Below are 18989 nucleotides of genomic sequence, written 5' to 3' on the forward strand. Positions count from 1 at the left end.
TTCATTACTCCTGATCCCCTTACTATTTGAGTAAAGGCAAAATTATTCCACTTGATGTTTGGTATCATTGTTCATCTCAATGAAAATCCAGTAACTCCCTCTATTAGTGGCTGAGGAGGTCTGTGACTGTACAGTATCAGTGAAAGCACAGCTGGAGAAATAAAACCCATGTAAATAGCTGAAAAGATAGGTAAAAGTCTGGGCAGGGATCCAAAAACACTAAACTACAGACTCCCAACATCTGGTTCAGGGTGGATTCCAAGAAAGACAGAAAGAGAGAAAAAGAAAGAGGAAAAAAAAAATAATTGATTTATCTGTAGAATTTTTACATAAGGTTTTCATATAATTTTTTAATTAATCAAAAATTTTACCCAGTTATTGTGGTTTAATTTCTTCACCTTACTGCATCCTGTTGCTTCACTCAGAAGGAAGCAGTGCCTTGGACAGGAGTTAAAGCAGCCCTCAGTTCACACTTTCATATTTCATTGTGATAAATGCAATTACAGGTAAAAACCTCTAAACCTTATTGTTCAGCTTCCCTCTCTTTTCAGCTAGGACTGTGTTTATGACACATGCATGAGAACCCTATACTGATTTCATGGCCTTTCAGACAAATCATTACAACTGAGCTAAACCCTGTCAGCTCCTCAGCCTGCCCTGAGCAAAACCCCCCTGGCTGGGCACCCACCTGGGCTCCACCCCTGCTGTGTGAGGAGTATTTTCTGCTTTGAACACTTTTATTAGCCCAGAACTTCTGCTGAGAACTTCAGAGGCAACATCATTTTCAAAAGCTCATAGATGACTTAAAATCATAAAAGCTCCCTGTTTCTCAGGGATGTTTCCACTCTTGACGTAGCTGAGCTCTTTCCAAACTCCTGCCTCCCCAAGATAAAAGAGCAGATCACTCATCCCACACAGGACTGCCTGTTCTGGCCACACAGAACGCTCCAGGCTACCAGTGCTGTCACTGTGCTCTGCTGCAGGTAGGACTCATCCCTCCAACTGCTGCCAGTGGCATCCAAACCTCAAAAACTGCACCCACAATAATCATTAAATGCACAAACGAGACAATTAGAAGCTGTGAAAAGTCTCCAAACAATTTCAAATTTGCCTACTTTGTGCTTCAGCACTGCCTCATTCAGAGCTGAGCCATGAGTGTTTGTGTGCTTTCCAAGTGTTATTACATGCATACACAGAAAAAGAAATAAATTCACATGGGGTACCTGTGTGATTCTCCTGCCTGAGGACTAATTCTCCACTGCATTTAGGCAAGGTGTACATTTTCTTACTTTCTCCTCTCTCCAAACAGAAAGAAGGTTCAAGACAGAGTTCAGGGCTTGGCACTGAGCACAGCCAGGCTGGACACTCTCTTGTCTCTTCACCACTGCTGTGCCCTGGCCACGGGCACCCCAGGATAGATTTCCACCAGAAAACATTTTATGCAACAAGGCAGCACCTTGCATGTAGTACAGACTGCCAGGATGATGGCAGTGGGCCTCCACTCCTGCCTCTGAATCTGTGCTGAGCTTTCCACTCAGGGAAGAGGCAATGAGTTACTGAAGGGGCAATCCCCTTAGGGCAGTGACAGGAGGAGGAGATGAGTTCTGTCCCTCGGAAACAAAGTCCCTGAGAAATAAGAAAGCTACAGTCCCTGAAAATCAGTGCAATTTATTCTTTAAGTAGGGAGCTTAAGGGCAAAGAATTACATATGCATATTATTCAAACCTGAATTCTTCTTTTGAAACTCTCTTTTAACTGTGCCAGTTTACAGGACCATCTTTTCTACCTACTCCCAGCTTGCTGCCACAGAAGATCAGCTTTGTCCCCCTACCTGTCCTTCTCCTGCCCACACCCTCTCACTTCTCCCTTCACCTCAGTCGTGGCTTGAAGTGACCCTTAGGAAGCACACTGAGCTCTCCAGACCACCAGAAAACAACTGACTTTCACTCTGAAAATACTTGACTGATGCTCCAGTGCCCCTGGCAAAAGGAGGAGAATAAAGCAGCTTGCTGCATAGTTGACAAAGCATGAGTGCTTTGAAAAATGACTGATGATGACTCCACCCCATACCTTTGTGCTACCCACATCAGTCTACATGTGTATTTTCACACCCAGATCACACACTGAACCAAAGAAACCGTCCCAACTGAGAGACGCAGTTTCAAATCAAACAGCATCTCCCTCCAGGATAAACTAACACCACTTCATAATAGAAGTGACAGAAAAGTTGTATGAAATGCTCTGCTTCAATCCAATGCCTTTTACCCCATTTCCTGCAGTTGTTAGATTCTTCTGCAACCAAGTAATTTGGCAGAAAACTAACTCCAAAACACAGGACAGGACAGAAAGTTTTCACCTGAAGTTGTTTTCAATGGGTTGGAAAGTTGGTTGTTTTGGAGATTGAAGGTACCAGCTGATACCAGCTTTGGGTTAAAAATGAGGAGGAGGAGAGGAAAAATGTCAAAATTCAGCCTTCATGACTGGCCCTGTCAGGCAGAATTAATTAAAGCATTTTACATTGTAGTTACATTAGACTAGGTAAAAATCTAGCATTATACAGAATGCATTTTTGCAGCCTATGAGGCACTTGAAAAGATGAATCAAGACAGTCAAAAGTAGATTTATATCCTTCCTTTACAAGGTTCCTGCTTTATAGGCAGATTGCCACAAAGCCAGGCCAAAACCCTCCCCAAGACAGTCCAGCTTCATCCTGTGCAGTGAAGGCAAACACACCAAGTCAGGCAAGTTGAAAGGAAGTCCCTTTTTTCTACATCTCAGCCCTTTGGCTTTCCACCACCTGGACACCACTTTTAAAACGATGACCTCATCATTTATCATTTTACCTTTCATTGCTTTACTTAATACATGACCTGCTCAGTAAAATATTTGCAGACTTGGTACTCTGGTGCTTTATCCCATTGCAAAGGCACGCATAACATTTCACATCTCTCTCCTGCAGGTGGTCCTCTGTTCTGACTCAAGGCCAAGCAGAATATAAAGTTAGGCCAGTTCAGCAGTGTAGGGGAAGGCATCTGAGCTGAGGGAGGGGAGTACAGTAACTAGAGATGCCAGTTGTGGCTATACATTTCAAAGATAGCGCTAATTTATTTATTTGGCTTACAGTGACCAAATCCATCTGTCCAGTCCAGATGATCTACCACAAGATGTCTAAGAATCACTACAAATCAACATTTTTTTTTTATTCAAATTGTTCACATATGTACCAAGGAGCCACGGAAAGGTGTATTAATGGTCCAGTTCTTTCAGGCAATTCCACTCCATTAAATATTATGAGTACATATGTCTGGGAAGGAGAAGAACAGAGGAAAAGAGTTTCCCAGTTTATTTGTAGAGTGTTAAACAGTGCAAAACATAATGCATTTTTAGTCCATTTTTTTCTTCATTCCTATAAAATATTTCCTGTGCTAGATGATCTCTCTCTCTCTCTCTCTCTCTCTTAATAGTTCTACACCAGATGATCTGTTTGCAAGTATCTTCAGGCACAGTGATTTGATTTACAGCCAGCAAACAGAATTTATCAGTGGAAATACAGACAGAGGAGCTTCAGTGCAGGCAGGAGGCCCTTCTTTGCAGCTTATTTACAGAACACATTTACCCAACTGGTTTTGATTTCTATTTCTATTCCTCACTAAGAACATAGATGTGAAATTTGGTACTTATGGCACTGAGAGGTCCTGGGACTGTTGCCACTCTCAAAGACGACACCATGAACTGGGGACTCAGTGACATACAGGTCCCTCCCAAAGGGATTCTGACCTTTCCAAAAAGAAGCACAAAAAAGAAGAGTTAGGAAGGAGATATTTTCTGAAGTCCAGCTTTCAGAAACACATCCCTTCAGTTCTGGTACAGAACCTGCCTGAGCAAGGACTGGCATGAGGGCAAAAGGGCAGATGCAGAGACACACAGGTGACAGAACCTAAGAGTGAAAAGTACCTTACAGAATATTATGAAAGTGTCTTACAGAGTATTATGAAAAGCTGCTAAGGAAATTGTTTGGTCCACTGTGACTGACTTCCTATTCTTTCCCTTTTTTTCAAAGTCTCAGCTATTCTGCTCTCAAATTAAGATCTGGCTTCAGCTCTTAGAAAGACATGAATAATAATAAAACCATATTGCTGCACATATGACTTATGATTAAGCAGCTTTCTGGGTTATATACAGAGGAAATGTCTGAAAAGGCACTGGCTGACACTTATCAGAGAATTTGGAAATGGAAATTACAGCAAAAGAAAGTAAATTAGCCAAGAATTTTAAAAGAAACAGGATATAATGATCAAATAGATGACATCAAATTAAAAACCCAGATCAGGAACCAATGCACCAACCTCAGGAAGACATGCTCTCAAGCTGGTGACATCATTTTTATATATGTCCTATGTCATTCAGACATTTTCTGGTGGTTTCATTAAAGACACAAAACACATGATTTTGAACTCCTGGGGTTTTTGTCTGTGTTGTATATCATCATCAGTTTTCCAGGGCTTTTTAGGTTACTGAATTCAGTCCACATTCATAATTCTGTTGCTCAGATTCTACTTCATGTCAGTGTCAGAAGGGAGAGCTTTCAGGCAGCTTGCTGATTGTGAAGAAATACTACAGCATTTTTCAAGACATGAGTTAATGAGTCACAGTGGTTATGTTTCCCAAATAAATTAATAACAACAACTAACAATTCATTCCTAAAGTTCCTGCATGCCCACAATGGCAGTAGGAGCCAGAAGTGCTCTGCAGCTCTGGAAATGAAAACTGTCCTGTGTCCTTTCCAGCAGAAATTTTTACAGATTAATCCAATGATGGTTAAAAGGGGACATGTAAAATCTTTGGAAACCAAATTTTGAAACTAAAAATCCTAAACCAGTAAAACACAATAAGCTTGTTTATAGAACAGAGTCTTCTGAGACTATTACTCCCTTTGCATGTGCAACCTGCCATTGAGCAGGAGCTTATTTATTTATTTAGAGTAGTGCCATTGGCAACACTATCATTAGAATTATTTGTTACTAATTATTCCCAACAGAATATTGACAGCATAGGTAGAGCAATCCAAGTAGAAAAACACTCACTTCTGTGGAATCACCAGCACCTGGCAAGAAAAGCTGGACCCTGAACTCATGTCCTGGATGAGTATTTTAGATGTGTGTAGGTATTCTTGGGACCTAAAGCACATCTGCATGCAAGGATATCAGAGGTTTGGGGGGGCTCTTTGTTTGGGGGATTGCTTTTTGGTTATTTTGGTGGTTTTCTTGTTGTTGGTGGTGGTGGTTTTTTTTGTTGTTTTTTTTTAACAAGCTGAGTTAGCATTCCCTTCTGTGTGGGAAGGGAAGAGGTGGCTCAGGACAGTGCCCAGGTTTGCTCAGCACGAGGCATTGCAATGCAAACAGGGTTCAGCCTTCCAGCACCCTCACTGCTCCAATCTCCGGGGTGGGCAGCTTTGAGGAGCTCAGGAATGCACATTAACACACAAAGGCACCGTGGCTCCTGCAGAAATGCCTGAAATGCAATGAAAGAAATGCCCCGAGCCGGGACCCTGCTCGGCCGCGGGAAGCGGAGCGCGGAGCGCGGCGTGGCCGTGGCTCGGGGCGGGGAGCGCAGGGCAGCCGGAGCTTCACCTGTGTGGGGAGAGGAAGGCAGGGCAGCCGGGGTTATGTAAGCAAATTCCCGGCTGGAATGTGCAGAATGTACACAGAGGGTGTGCCGGGCAGGGAGCTGGGGGCCAGGGAAAAGCCTCGCAGCCCATGGGCAACAGGATCCCTGGCAAGCAAGAGGCGTTCCCAAAATACAGCTCGTGTTCTCTGCTCTGGCGGACCTCGCTCAGAGACACAAAAGTCATCAGATGCAGTGAACTATTTAATGATACGAAGATAATCGTGAATAAATCGGTCGACACTTCTTCAGTGGCCTCATCGCCTTCCTGAAAGGCAAGACTTCTGCAATTGTTGGCAAAAACAGGGCAGGCAAGATACACAATCAAAGGTAAAGAAAAAATTTCACACCATTTCCGGAGCAGTCTGGGGTTTAGGCTCTTGCTACTTTGGATTTTTTCCCATGACTAATTAACTCATCCGTCCCTAAAATCTACTCAAAACTCCAAGCAAGTAAAGGTAAAAAAATAATATTTCAATATTCAATGAGTCTCCTCTAACCACTGAAATGCTCCTTTTGTTTTTCTCCTCAGGTGGCACTTGAAGGAACCAAACCCAACTGGTAAAGGTATTGAAAGTAAGTCTGCTTTAAATTTACAGATGTTTGTAAAGCAAGTACTTATGAAATCATGGAATAAAACCTCATCCAGCTGAGAGACAGATTTATCTAACTAAAAAACCTGAGGGATTTGAGTAAATTTGTGTGTTGAATACATTTACCATATACTTGACCACTGGCTTTGCAAACGTGCTGCGGGCATCCAAAGTGTACCTGAATATCCTCTGACTTGAGTTTAAAGTGAGTTAGGGGCAGAATTCCACTCCTGCACAGCTACAGCCCTGCATCCTGTGAGTGTTTTGTGACTGCCAACAAGAAATTCGAGTTAAACGATCTGCAGTGGTACTTGAACTAGCTCTACTGATCAGAACTAATTATAAGAAAAGTTCACACATTGAATGTCAAAGATGAATCCACAGAGGAAATATAACACATGAAACACATGTTCCAGACATGCTGTTCAAAACAAATCTGAAAAAAATAAGGTCAAGGCACCTGGAATATTTCTCACAGAGATTCTGCAAGCTAAGGAGTGAAATGGCATTAAATAAATTACATGGTTTCAGATTACTCACTCTGCAGTTACAGACTGCAGAAGAGTCTGGCTCTTTGGGGTACCTGCTAGAGCACAACAAAAGTGTCTGGAGAAACACACAAAGAGCAGAAACTCTCAATACTGTGTAACTCTTGGCTGTGACTTCCTTTCTATTTCATAAACAGCAGTCTCTTCCTCAGGAGCAGGATGTTAGGTGGACTCACCAAGCAGCTCTGTACTAAGAAATTGAGAAGAGAAGCATTACCAGGAACTGGACACAGACATGCAGGTTCACAGGTTTCTCTGAAGCCCTCTCACACCAGCTCGAGGCAGAACACAGTGCATGATTGGGCACCAAGGTAAATTTAATTTAAAACCAGATGTATTTCCCAGAATCTGGTTTATTTTGTAGGTCCAAAGCTTCACACAGTTTTGTGACCACTATTTCCTGAGGTAACAATGTCCTCTTTTCAAAAGGGATTGTTCACTGTGCATTCAGCTTCTGTTAGAAGAGAGATCCCCAATTCTTCTGGAAATTTCATATTCTCAAGTGCCATTTTTCATAGAAATGGCCTCGTTTTGGAGTTCATAGACAGCGGAAAAAGCAATAAAACCTTTAGATGCGAGGTGATTTGTCATCTTGCTAGAAATACTTCACCACAATTCTAATTCACCACCATCCCAGGAAAGGCTGCCTATAACACACTGAGAGCCAGCTTGGGCTGTGAGCCAGCAAAGCACTCCAGCATGATTTCAGCTTTCACTGTACCACTGCCTGGAGTGAGATGACTTAAAAACCATTACAATTAGAAAGCCTAAATGGGTTGCTAATTTAGAGCCTTGGTGTGAACTTCCTAGAGTGAGTATCACAGAACACAGCTACACCATTTTGAGTTTATAAAGCCCTACCACATGGCCCAAGCTGAGCAAGGCCCTGCAGATGAGTTCCAGGTGAAATGAGATGGGAATGGACAATACTTGCAAAAGGCCTTCAGCAGAGACCTTTGTATTCAAGATCCTTTTATCCCACTGTAGGTGAGAGTATACTTTATACATCCCAGGAGAAAAATAACTTAGTCAGAAAGCTCTCAAGGAAAGATAAAGAGTACAGACAGAAAAGCTATTGTGCATAAATCCAGGTGGAATCATAAGTCTTATGCTGAAGGAATAAATCCCCCTTCCACAAACTAGAGGAAAAGATGTGGTTCCCATACACATCTGAGTGGCAAAGCAACTTCCCACATAGTCACATCTGCCTCCTTTTTCCTCTGTTCCAGTGCTTAAATTCTGCCATGAGAGTAAACACAAGAGGGGGCAAGGGGCTGCACAGGCACCTGGTCAGGAGAAAAGGGAAGAGGATTTGTACCTTAGATATTTGCATATGAATTTGGCTTCAGCCTTCACTGAAGCCAAATGCCTTTGAACACTTTCTGTTTCTTTCTGCATTCTTCACTGCTCCATTTTATTTATTTTCACCTTCTGCTTCTCAGATCTTCTGCCAGACTGCTTATTTAAGTCTACTTGTTGCACTGAAAACATCATTGTTATCATCCAAATTAATCCCTGAATATAATAAAAACCTCAAAATAGCTCAGACAACCAGTTTTTCATCCTTTGGTCTCACTTCAAGCACAATATAAAAAGCCAGGACTTGGGAGCTCTGACAGTTTATACAGGACCAGTCCTATGTACATGGTATTTTGGTAGGCACAGGAGGCTTTTCCTTCTCCACCAATCTTTTCCTTTCACCAGCTGAGACTGCTCAGAGTCCCACATCATCTCCAGCCCAGTTATCCCCTCTGCCCACGTAATCCATTGGAAGACTTGATGGTTTTCAAATAAACTTGGTATTTTTGAAATATTGCCTTCTATGACAGGCTAGTTGAGATGCAAGATAAACTAAGATTGCTTTTGCTTTTAGGGATGAGGGAATGGAAGCATCTCCTAAGTGTCCATGCTGAAGCTGCAGGATGCTGGCTACAGACTTCCTGTTGGGTTTTCTATGCTCCTCTCTATTCAAAATGCACAGTGGAAAAAAAATTATAGGGAAAATAAGACCAGACCAAAAAAAAGAAACACAATAGGAGCAATATTTTCCCCAAACCTGTACTACCATTATCTGCCTTCAACCTTTTCCTCCTGTGGTCTTCCCAGAGATGAGAAGGGCTCTGAAAAAACTAAACACCCTTTTTCTTGCTAGCTTTGTCCAGTCTCTCACTCACGTACTTTTTTCAAGGATAGCTCACTGAATACCCTTCAGTATTTTTTTGATTCGAACTAGGTAGCAAATAATTATCATAATGTGAACTTAAACAAAGCATCAGTGAGAAAAATATTCACTGGAAATATAAGTGAAACATTCACACGGAGAGTATAATAGATTCGAAGCTGTTCATAACTTTTAAAGGGCTATTAAGACCTATACCTTGAGTCTCCACAACTCCCATTTGATTTTTTTCACATAGAATTCACAATCATTCCTATCATTTATGTCATCCAGTAGCACTTCTAAATTAGAAAACCAGACTGGAACTTCAGCAGCCTGTCTGAGTATTAACCAATCTCGGCTCCTCTGCTCTGACAAAGCCCTGGCTGAGAGATAAAAAAGAACCACATACCTTACTTGTTAAGAGCTGTTCATGCCAACTCTTCCTCTTGCTGCTCTGCACTAATCACAAATTAGAAAGCATTTTCAGGTTGTCAACACAGAGACCTTATGTGAATACAGATATGAGAAATAAATTTAAAAAGTAACAAAATTTTTGAACGTATGCTTATGATAATTTAGCAAAGAATTAATTGGCCAGAATTTATGCAGGCTGCTCTCCAGTCTGTGGATATGTAAGATGCTATTTTAGAAAACAGTGAATTTTTAAAAGTGAGTCTTTAACAACAAAAAGTGTGATTAAATCCAAAACATTTTAAGCATCCACTTTTTACAGTCTCTTGATTTTGCCATTCACTGATTTGGGGAAGCCAAATTGTAGTTTTCTGCTTCACTTTCTGTTCATACCAGGTTCCCTTTTTAGCTCTGACACTAAACACAGCAGGACTGCATTTAAATAAAAACATGCAGTTTTCAGGGGCATTGTGGATGTCTTTCCCAGCTCACAGATATTCCCACTCATATCAGACTGTAAAAAACAAAACACTAAGTCTAACCCACATTTTTATCCTAAAATATCTGCCAGTAGTCCTTTAATCCTGAAAGATAAAACCAGAATAAGATAATTACATTCATGCAGAGCAAAAAGCCCTCCTAAAAGAAAGCCTTATAACTGTGGGGAGTTTCCCTGAGTATTTTGCCACACACTGAAATAGCCACTTGCTTCAGGAGGTCTGAGGCATGAGCAAAAGTTCAACACTGACATTTCCAGCCTCAGCAGAAAAATTATTCTGTCATTTGAAAAAGTATTTACCAGCTGCTCTTTCCCATAGCAGTGTTTCTGTCCTCTCAGAATTGCTTAAGAGGGATACTCTTCCTTATTTTACCCTGGCTGCCATCAATAAGGGCTAACTGATAGAGAAGAAAGTAATGTGCATAGCTGCCTCTCCACAGCTCTGGAATCCTTTGAACTAGGAGCCCCTCAAAGCTTTCACTGAAAGGCAGATTTTTGCACTTGGACTGGGGCTGATATCCTTGAAACCATAATATTTACATTCTTTCTCTTTTATATTGCTTTTCCTAAATGCTTCCATGAGACAGTTAAAAATAGAAGGTGAGACACTCGAGCTGCACAGAAGGCAATCTGTGCTCCCTGTGGCTTCTCTGTGCCTGTTCCTTTTTGATGAGTAGGGGAAATACCTCCTAGGTCAGTCAGTCCTGCATCTCCTCCTGCTCCTGCCAGGGAAGGTTCCTACACTGCAGCTCTCCACCCTGGCTCATGCCCAGGAGGCTGCAGGATCTCTTGCCCATGTTATGTAATAAAGGATGCTGACAGCTTCATGTGCCGACCTGGAAAACTCCATTGGCTCTTCCCTGAAGGATATATTTGAGATCCTGTCTCAGTTTATCTGAATTCCACATCACCTCGTCTGCCATCCACGCCCCATGCTGGAGTTTATCTGACATTGCAGCATTTCAGCACAGTTTCAGGAATTTGCTCTTTCCTACTGCACGTGGTCAATATGTTTTTCAAGCAAGTTGAGTTGTCTTTTCAATGTCACTTTCTTAAGGGCTCCTTGTAGTAACTCATCTCTTGAATACCAAGTCTAATACAGAAAGAAGTTTCATCCTATCCTCTCAGAAAGCTGTGATCTCTTACCTTTGGGAATCTCCAAACTCTAAGTAGTGTGGGACAAGCAAGACCTGTCGCTCCTCTTGATGTAGGATACAGCTGAAGGATAATACACAGAAGGAATGGTTCTTGAAATCTTTAGTATCAGTCACAATTTCTTTATAAATAGTATTTTAATGGTTTACAAAGCACCAATGTTCACACGTATCTGATGTTTTTTTCCTTCCAAATGCATTTCTTTCCTAAGAATAATGTTTAAATCTGTTTAACTGTATTTCAGCCATGAAAAGGCAAATGTAACTAGCTGATTCAACTAATTTTACTAATTTTACTTCTTTCTAGCTTTATTTTGTGACTATTTTTTTACTGTTCTTTATGCTTGATTATTCTTTCATTTTGTATGCCAAATGACCTCTCAACTTAGATTAATCCTCAAATCCAGTAATTTCTCCACCTCTACACTTTCCTTTAAATGCAACCAATGGCTTGTCTCTTTTAGGCTTTCAATCTTTTCACTAGGCCTACACTTTCAGTGTTTATTTGTACAATATCTGATTAATTTGCAATCCTTTGAAAATTCTTACTAATATTTTAGTAGGTTTTCTTTCCCCTCACACTTAGAAGATGATACAGTGTTTGTCTTTTCTGAAGCCAGAGAGATAAAACAGTGATCCATAACTCCATGGACAAAGCACAGTGGAAAAATGAGGTGGTTTCAGCCAGAAAAACTAACAATCAAGAACCTTTTGGCAGGTCTGAATTTTAACTTAAAGCTGCAAAATACATCATTTGAGACAGTTTCAAGTCTTGACCAAATCTTTACTGGAAATTACAGTAGCAAAACAAAGCAGAGTCTCCTGAGACACCCTCACATCTCAGTTAACAGTGTTAATCACCTGGCAGCTTGCAAGCATTTATTTCACATAAGAGGGAATGTTCCAGATGATTCTGGAATTTGATGGAAAAGATTGTTGAATTCAATAATACTCAAACTCTGGCAGCATTAGCCAGTGTCAAACTTGCTGGGTCCAAAATATGATTTCTCCTCAAATATTATTTCCTTCTCATCGAGTTTAAACTCCACGAGGCTCCAACTTACACTTGTTCTCTGCAAGACCAACTGGCAAGGAATTTTACAGACAAAACCCAAACAATTCACCCTGGGGCCTCACCATAAACAAAGTCATATATGAATGCTATTTTTATTACAAAAGCCGTAAAGATTTCCTGGAAGCTCATCTGTGAAGCTGCTGAATGCTACATACCTGGCCGAGGTTTCTGCCATACTGCCTCCAACTCCATGGACTTTCCAGGAGACAGGAAGATTTTAAATATTCTATTCCAGCAGCAGTGCTTGGGTTGAAGGAGAGTATCATTAGCCAGAGTTTAATAAATTTCTTATTCTGATCAAGCATTAATTTTTTTCTTCTGGAGACGGCAGCAGCACCTATGCACAGATTACTTAATTGCCTTTCTGCCTTTTCATTTGAATGCCTGGAGAGAATAATTAAAAAGTGGAAGATGTGACAAAGAGAGAGAGACAATTTTAGAGCATGTGGCAAACTGGTTTCATTCTCTCTCCTTGCCATTTTACATCCTCAGATGAAGTCACATCTTCATCTCTTCTCCAATTTGTTCGGCAGTCATGGTTGCTGTCAGTCACCTGCACACACAGGTCACAAGCTCTGAAAAAGAGTAGGTGCTCAATCATGCAATTCTCATGAAGCTGCCCTCCTCAAACAAATTGATTTTGTTTTTCCAGATCATGCTTGTATCAAGAATATCCCACCAGATAAATATAGCTGAGGAAATAGAGGCCAAACACCATATGGGCAAGCTGCAACAATGCCATTAATCTGCTCACCTGCCTGTCCTGCCTCCTCCCACCCCAGCCCCACATCAACCCCAGATCTCTCAGATGTCTTTAATGTTTAATTAAACAAAGAAGGCCTTTTCCTCTGTTCCAAGTCTTTCAGTTACTTGCCTAAATAGCTCTAAGTGACAGTTTTTTGCATATAGCTCTCTGTCTCCTTTCCAGCATTATGCAGACCACCCAACACTCAGCTCCTTTGCCCTCCCTTCTCCTCCTACAGCTCGTTGCATCTTGAGTTGAAATTTCTCAGAAGATCAACAACACAACACCTGTTCACCTTGTAATAGATTCAGCATGTAACAGACGAAGCCCTGATCCTAACTGGTCCTCAGATGCTATCAGAATACAAAGTGACACCATATATTTTTGGTTTTAAAATAAGCCTCTGATTCATGCTCCCCCGGTATTGGCAAGGCCACTTGAGTGTGACAGAAATAAACCGTGTGACCTCCATATCAGCAGGGGATCTGCTTCAGGTTGTGCTCACAGAGCAGAAATGGGAGAAGTGGGGAGCCAAGCAGGCAGCACTTCAAACTCTCTCCCCCTCTCTGCTATGCCCTACCCTTCCAGGGCTGTGCTTCCACCCTCCAGGCCTTCCTTCTGGCCTAAGCTTCTCTTTGCTTCCCAACATCCTCTCAAAACATTTCCAAATTCTACAAAATAAGCAGCATTAGTCTAGTTTTTCTTAAAATCTACAGCCTAGTGTCAGAGCATAAGCTACTGTCAAGCAGGCAAGCTCTAAATATCTTTGCAAACAGAGACTACTTTGTTGAATAAAAAGCATTTCAGAGCCAAGGAATGGCTCATGTTTATTTTCTTATCTCCTTGATGAAACAGAACTAATTTCTCTCACGTTCAAAGAGATTGTGTTCAGAGAGAGCTCCGTTTTTAGAACTGCAACTCCTCTAACATTCCCATTAGGTTCTCCTTGCAGTTTAAACTTTTGCCAGCAAAATACAGACAAATCTGCTGGGTGTGGTCTGATGCCCATCCAGGAGATCTCTCAAACCATATGTTCCTAATGGTTCTAACCTATGATTAAATCAATCTAAAAGAATAAGAGCTGTGTGAAAGGAGAAAAGAACTTTATCTAGAAATGAAAGAAAATTTAATCAAGTGTCATTTTCTGAGATTTAAAAGGCATTATATCTCCCAGAAGGTGCTAAAGACAGGAAAGCCTCTCTCAGTGATCAGTGCTTTCCCTCCTGTGTACAGAGCAATGGGTTCTGCTCCTCATCCACAAACCACAAGACCAGTGAACAGCTCTTCTAGCAGAAAACATGAAAAAGTTTGCCTTAAAAGAAATATATAGAAAAGACAAAATAGATCCTCCCACCAAAACCTCACTTGTCCTTTGGAACCCTCTAGAAATCCACTTGTTACTCTTTTCTTCATGTTTCTAATTGCAGAAATGTTGAGAATTACAGGGCAGTAGGCAGGTTTGAATTGTGTGTGTGACATGATGCACTCATTTGTGCAGAGGTGCAGGTTTACCTACAAAAGAGGTACAGCATTTGTAGTGATAGTGTCACAACATTTTAGGGGAATACAATAACATGCGACTGCTGTCCTCAAGTCTTTGAGATGAAAACTGCTCAAACCAGGAAATAGCTTTTCAGAATAACTACATTTCTAACCAAACAATGACATACTTGATTGTTATTTAGCAGCACCAAATTTCAGCACCCTCATTTGGGGATCTCACATCAAATATCCTATACCAGGAGCTCATAATAAGGGAGTAAATTCACAACTGAGCCATCTCTAATCCTTGTCTGATATCCTCCCTCTGGGTTCACCCTGGCCTGGGCAGTGCTTCCATGACACCTCATGGCCTTTGCCTGGCTCTGCATTGGCTCTGTGCCACGCCAGGTCCAGCAGCCCTGGGCCCTTCTCTCGCTGCCTGTGGAAGTGTCCTGAGGACACAGCTGTGCCCTGAGCACCCAGACAGGAGAACAGAGCCCAGTCAGTGCAGAGAGGCACCAATAAACACTTCAGGAGACAGACAGCTCTGCTGGTGCCCCTGTGCTCTGAGCCCCGCCCTGCTGCATCCCTGAGGAGCCAGGCTCAGCCTAACCAGGATGAAAAGGCTCATTGGCTTCTTTTGCTCCATCACAGCACATTCCTCGGACCCCAGCCCCCAGGGGCTTTACTGAACTTGCTGTGTGCTACACACACTTGGCTGTCTCATTAAACACCACGTTTGGCAAATCCTGCCTGCCTTAGGCCATGTCTACGCAGTAAAGCTTCGCCAAAGTTTTGCACACCCAAGGTCAGCTCAGGGCATGGAAAATACACATCCTATAGCTGACAGTGTTACAGTGGTGGGACTCTGGGGACCTGACATTACCTGTGCTAGCAGCAGAGTCCAGGTGAGTGCACTTTCTGCTGTTCAGGAAGGTGAAGTCCCTAAGCCACCAAAAAAACTGCTGGCAGAATATTCTGTGCCTCCATGAGGTTGTGTGTCCTGCAACCACAACACAATAAATAGCTTTTGCTGGGTGCACAAGACACATTAATTGCAAGCTCTATCTGTAGACTCCCATCTGGCATCTCTTTGTTCACTTTCTCTTCCTTATAAACCATAGAGCTCCTTAGCCTTTTACTTTGGAAAAGACTCATAGTTGCCTCAGGATGTAACAGAAATTCTCTGTGAATTTTTCATGTTGTGTTTACAAAATACACAGGTTAAAACATGCTTTTGGAGCTCAGTTTCTTGCAAATATCAATTATATGAAGGCTCTTTTTGTTAAAAATGCTACCTACATTTCACTTCAATACCAAGAATGCAAACTGATGGGAGCCAAGGGAGGGAGTGACAGGCAAAGAGGGCAACACTGGGTCTTTGGGATTGTCACTGACACATCATGACAAACATTCCCAAGCAGGTTCTGTGCAAAATAAACTGTGCCCTTTCTCCTTAAAATAAACATCTTTGATATACTTACTGAAACCAGGAATGTGCCATTATTAATGATAATGTAGTGCAGGAGACAGCTTTTCTTAAAGTTACCCAAAATACTTTTGCTGCTTCATCAGATGTATTGTTAGAGCTCACCAAACCCAGAGCAGGTGCACCTGTTTTCTCTCAGACACATCTTATTTTTCTTCCTTGGAAGTCCCAGCTGGCGTCCAGGTTTTCTTAAATTGCTACCAGAGCTAATTGTTAAATTGTTACCAGAGCAATGCCCCAGAAGATGGGGAACTGCTTTCTGCAGTGAAAGGTGAACAAACGGGTGGACTCAGTGGACCAGAATGGCCAAGGGGAGGCAAAGAGCTGGTGCTAAGAGCAGCGTGGGAGGGAAGAGGGGATGTGACAGCCAGGCAGGCAACCACAGCAGTTTCAGGGGCTTTGTTCTGGGGGTGCTCAAAAGAGGAACATTTTTGGGAGGCTCGGGGGAGAAAGGAGTAGCTTGGGGCTGGTAAAAAGCTGGCAAACAGGTGGTTCTGTAGGGAGTCATTCAGCTGTGAAGTCACAAACTCAGGGAAAATATTTACTGAAGGCCAGATTTGCTCCACCTGAAGGCATAGAAGGCAGTCTGTTTTCTTCATTTGTTTTTTATTTCTTTTGCTTGTTTGGATGCTCTGTGATATTATTCCAATATTATTTTTAGGTGGTTTCTTATTTAAGAAGACACTGTATTCAGCTTAATGGAATGGCTTTCCAGCCTCTGAGTGTTCTCCCTTCACAGAAAAATTAATCTCAAAGTAGTAACTGCAGCAAACCCAGCAGTGGAAAGAGCAAATGGCCAAAGCTAAGAGTAGGCAATGGTTTTGAACTTGCATCCAGTTGGGGAAGAGAAACAGAATTCAACTCTGTCAGCAAACTCACAACTTGGTAAAGGCTTTGTTGAAAGTCTTGCTGAGAAATGATTGACCACAAAATTATGTATCATGTTAAAACCAACAATAACAACCACTAATAGCCCGTTCTGAAGGGCCTATAATACTAAAATAATAATGATAATTTTAAAATGTAAGTAAATCTGGGCAATTGTATGCACACACAATGGAAAAGACTATCTTCCTATGATATTCATCTCAAGAGGCAATATCAACATTTTCACTCACTGGCTTCAGGAACCACATCAGGAAATCAAACAAATATTATCCTATTTGTGCAGAGAACGTCTTTCTTCTTGTAACAAGCAAACAAAAATTATTTTCTTAATAAACATTCAACAGACAAAAGCACTACTGAGAAAGATCATAAGAGTAAGAAAAAAACCTGTGATATTGATGAGAACAAAAGTTTTCCTCCTTCCATTCAGCAGTGGCTGGAATTGACACACGTGGATTACTGATGGCTGGTGTTGCACAGGGGCGGCTTTGCAAGGTGCTCTGTGGGTGGGACCGAGATGAGTCCATCACGCTGCTGGGGACACCTTGGAAAATACCCACAAGTAATAAAACTAAAGAAATAGATGATGCAACCAGAAATGTATAAGTTCAAAATGCTCAGCCAAGGCTAGATAGTGATTCTCTTTGGGGATGGGATCTCAAGAAGAAAATGACTGTGCAGGAGAAAACTCCCAGGCTGAGAAATTCCAACTTACCATTTTTCAGCAAATACACCACTCAAGGGATTTTCGGGAGAGCCTGGGAAGTGTTCCCTGAGTGGAAACCTGCACAGCCTGTTAGGATGTGACGGGCATTAGAGGGGACAAAACTGGATGAAAGCCTCAGTCCCACCACACTGGACGTAGATTGTTATCTCTAAGAACCTGAGCACGGATAAGCTTTGTCTGCATCATGTTCCCATTGATATTACACATGAAAGAGGTTGGGATATTGCATTAGCAAACAAGGAAAATAGTATTAGAGATGGGCTTCAGAGCAATTCTAGGGTGGATTCTTAAAAGTCTTCAATCCAAAGACCATTAGTTGCTACCAGAATAAAACTGAAAACAGCACAGGGCAATTGTTGCATTTTTAAAAGCAGACCAGCATCTCTAGATTTGTATTTGCCAGGTTCCCCACCCTCATTATCTCCCTTATGTTAGGGAATGGAGTCCTCACCATGCAGGATTAGTCTCTCCTGTGAGGTCATTACATTGCCAAAAATAATAAACAAGCGATAACCATTTTAAACTTAGGAAGATTTAAAATGAGATTCAGGCAAATGTTCCTTCCCTGCTTTCATTTTCAGGAAAAAAAGGAAAAAAAATCTTTGGGGGAATTAAGGGGGAGAGGGCAATTCTTCCCTAGAGGTTCAAATATATCACCCAGGCAGCACAAAAAAAATGTTGGTATTCTGTACCACCCAGTGCCTGCCCACTTCTATGCTTGATTACCCCGATAAATCAGAGAACCTGTTTGTTACAGACTCTCCTTCCATTACAGCTGCTGCTCTGGTTAACGTCTTCTGAATCATCCAATTCATCAGGATCACATACATGGGGCTTTAATCCTTTGATTTTTTAAGTTACTTTGTTCTGAATTTTTCGCTTCATCCCCTTACTGACAGAGGAACTGGATAAAGATAAATAAGTCAGAGTAGCATTGTTTCTCTGCCCTGCTTTTTATTCTGCAAGGGGAATAGGAAGGGGGGAGAGGGAGCTCTGTATTTCACAGTTCTTTAGTGTTATCACTTAGTGTTGATGGTGCAGCCTCAAATTTGAGGAGTCTGAAAACCAGTACTGAACTCCTGAGGTACAGACAGCTTTTTTGTGTTTTCCCAAACATTAAAATGCTATTTAAAAAAAAAAAAAGTATATTAAACAGACAAATAACTTGGTGGCTATTCCAGGCCCTCCATCATTGCTATGCCTTTCAGTACTAATTTCTGTAAAAGGAACAAATCCGGGAATTGAGTTACAGCTGAAGTGTAATAGCTACATAAATTATAGGGGGTGTCAGAGTGGGAAGGGAAATGGGGAACACAGCAGGTCAAACACTCGCTAATGGGCTCTCGAGTCATTCACCTGCTCAAATCAAAATCAGACACAACACTGGAAGAACACAGGAGAATTTACCCTAGAGCACCATTTCTCTCAGCACGATTTTAGGCTTAATGCACACAAACTGCCCCCATGCTCATCCCATGTCCCTGGCTGTCACTCCCAGCATGAATCTGGTCTAACCCACCTGGGCTGACTCCTTGGGTTTATGCCAAGTGAGG

The 18989-nt window shown here is 41.8% G+C and overlaps 1 long non-coding RNA gene across 1 annotated transcript in view; it reads right to left on the bottom strand.

Annotated features, from left to right (window-relative positions):
• Window positions 1-5259: 5259 nt before the first annotated feature.
• LOC147650501 (uncharacterized) overlaps window positions 5260-18989 on the bottom strand; it is a 33697-nt gene continuing 19967 nt past the window's right edge. The window contains exons 4-10 of the long non-coding RNA XR_015276172.1: window positions 17097-17253; window positions 15219-15335; window positions 12582-12680; window positions 12261-12489; window positions 11023-11094; window positions 9376-9425; window positions 5260-8091 (exon numbers count right to left, since the gene is read on the bottom strand). This is a non-coding gene — a long non-coding RNA (uncharacterized LOC147650501). The remainder of the gene's footprint in view (window positions 8092-9375; window positions 9426-11022; window positions 11095-12260; window positions 12490-12581; window positions 12681-15218; window positions 15336-17096; window positions 17254-18989) is intronic.

Source organism: Cyanistes caeruleus, chromosome 14, assembly GCF_971803275.1.
Source record: "Cyanistes caeruleus chromosome 14, bCyaCae1.hap1.1, whole genome shotgun sequence".
NCBI lineage: Eukaryota > Metazoa > Chordata > Aves > Passeriformes > Paridae > Cyanistes > Cyanistes caeruleus.